Consider the following 2,714-nt stretch of genomic DNA (forward strand, 5'->3'; position numbering starts at 1 on the left):
CTGGGCCTCTCCACAGACGAGACAGCACCAGACCACCTAAGAATCCTCCCTCCAGTTACTCTGCCTCGGGCTAGCCAGCCCCGAGACTCGGAATTGGATGGATCTGCACCCCAGGCCATGAGAGTGATAGGGGCTGGTCGGGAGGACCAGGACCAAACAGACAGAAAGATCTTCTGGACCGGAACCCAGAAGTACGTGATGTCAGTACCTTATGTACCCTCTCCCAGAATGCTCAGCAGGATGTTACGCCCACTGGGCTGGTTTCCGAGAAAGAATGGTAATCAATGTGCCCAGCTGAACTGCGTTCTCACACCTGCCAGAGATGACAGCGCCACCTAGGGCCAAGCAGAACACAGTGCAATCCATCTACACTGGTACTGAAACCATAATTTGGTTTAATTAAACCCAAAACCAAACTGCGGTTCTAGGAATGTTAAATAGAGAAAAACACATAGCGAGTGCTCTTCAGGAGCCGGCGCTACACAAAATTTCGTTAATGAATTTCGGATCCAGATTAACAGAAATGTGACTGGTGTTTTGTTCACCAATCAGTCAGCTCAGCACAGGGATGGTAGGAACCTCTCATAATGGGTACAGCAGGTGTACAGACCTGGGAACTCAGTACAGGGATGGTGGGGACCCCACATAATGATAAATTCATCATAACGAACATTCGTAACTGTTACAAAAAGTTAACAAACTTAAAAGTTAAAAACCCAAGTCAGCACAGCACAGGGATGGTGGGAACCCCTCATAATGATAAATTCATCATAACGAATTTTCATTATTTTAACAAAGTTTCCGAATTTAATGAAAATTCATATTTCCTGGTGCCTCCATGGCAGCATACCTGTGACAAGCTCCGCCTTGGCTCCTCCCTCAGGACTAGTGAATATTATAAAAGAAAAGGTTAGTACAGCCCCCGCATTCTCCTTTTTTTCCTCATACCTCATGGCAGTGAATCCTGGTCGGCGTCCTTACCTTCTGCATTCGGCAGCGTCCGTCCGGGTTCAAGCCTCTCCCGGACGCAGTTCCTTCTCTTGGGCAGCTAAATGCGCTTATAAGGTTGGAAGTCCCTTCTGTAGGATCTTTTGGGACAAGCAGTTTGTCTCTTAAGTAAGAGCTTTACCTGCAGTATGGGCGTTCAGGCTCCAGTCTATGGCAGCAGAGGTAGCAGCTTTTGCTCTGTCCCTGAGGTTTGTTTTTTCCCTCCAGTCTCATCTGTCCTTCCTCTCTCCTGCGCTCTGTTTCCGCGGTCCCCATAGTCCTAGCAGGCCCCCCTTTCCTTTCCCATGTGTGTTTGTCACTCCCAGACTCACTAGGGGCCGCGCGTGGCGAGTCTGTGTCATTTTATAATAGTATAGCGTTCCCGCCGTCGTCTGCGCATGCGCCGGCGGGTCGTATGTTTCGACGGTCAGTTTTGACGTTCGGCGCGTGCGCGGTAGCGTCGGAAGCTTCGGCGGCCATCTTTTTTGAGGGCGAATGGTTCTTTTTGCCCTCAGAGTGTCAGAGGAGGAGCTTTAGCACGACATCACTTCCCCTCCTCCTATTTATTTCCCCAGCAGCACAAGTGAAATGCCTGTGGTCAACAAGAGAATTACACTCTAGAGTTCCAGGCTATTCCCACCCCTGTTAAGGTAAGGCATGTTTTAATGCATTTGTTTTTGTACATGTGATCATCCGAATATATTGGTATAGCTCTGATGGAATGTCTCTTTTCACTTAAAAAGAATTAATTTATTAATATATTAAATTATTTAAATCGGAGCCTCCAAAAAAAAAATATATATATAAAAAATGGATTTAAAAAAAAAAAAAAAAACACAAAAACACAACACACAGTAACGGGGGGTGGGAATCGTCACTTTTGTAGGCAAATTCCCTTCTTTTCCGTGAATCAGCGCACGACTGGTTGACGCCTTTTTCCTCTGACTCTTTCCTAGCCGTTACCTCTGCTAAGCCGCCTAAACATGAGCCTTTCGCCGCCCGCTCAAGATCCTACTCTACTCCCAAGGTAAGGACCTACGCCCAGGTAAGTTTTAAAAAAAAAAAAAAAAAAAAGAGTGCACTAAGGACAATACTTTTGTATTTCAGTCCTGTACGCCAGAAGACGTCTAAGAAGACCTCAAGGCGATATGGAGATGACGATGATGATTCCTGTCACAGCAGAGACAGGTCACCCAGACATGGGCATTACAGAAGCGGCAGGAAAGCTTCAGCTAAGAGGCGCCGTCATTCACGCTCCCCGAGACCTAGACCTACCAGATGTCAGGCCTGCGGAGGCTCCCCACTTCCGGACAAACTAATTTGTCGAGACTGCCTTAGAGACTATGCAGCAGACAGAGAGTCTGAGAGCCTACAGGTGGCAGATCTCCTTAAAAAGGCAGTAAAAGACTCCCTTACGGAATTGGTCGCTACAAGGCCGACACAACAACCGGCATCTCCTCCTCAGGAGCTGATGGCTGAGGCCTCCATTCCTGGTCCATCCACCAGTGGAAGTGGTCGTCTGTTCCCTCCCTCCTCCTCTAAGCATCAGGACGAAATGGCCATTTCAGAGGATTCCTCAGATGACACAGATGCCTCTGGCTTTGCCTTTGCCATGGTCCAGCCCTATGTGCAGGCCGTTAAACAAGCAATCGGTTGGGAGGATTCCAACGTGGAGGTCAGGAAGTCCAAATCATACTTCCCCTTCCTTAAGCGCCAGATCTCCTTCT

General features: G+C 48.0%; 1 long non-coding RNA gene across 1 annotated transcript; it reads left to right on the plus strand.

The window, feature by feature from the left end:
• The first annotated feature begins 1,830 nt into the window (after nt 1-1,830).
• LOC143984385 (uncharacterized) lies at nt 1,831-2,201 on the plus strand. Its single transcript, XR_013274822.1, has 2 exons — nt 1,831-2,014; nt 2,095-2,201. It is a non-coding gene; the product is annotated as an uncharacterized LOC143984385 (long non-coding RNA).
• Nucleotides 2,202-2,714: the final 513 nt, after the last annotated feature.

This window comes from Lithobates pipiens, unplaced genomic scaffold (assembly GCF_037356315.1).
Source record: "Lithobates pipiens isolate NorthernLeopardFrog02 unplaced genomic scaffold, aLitPip1_a1.2 Scaffold_16, whole genome shotgun sequence".
NCBI lineage: Eukaryota > Metazoa > Chordata > Amphibia > Anura > Ranidae > Lithobates > Lithobates pipiens.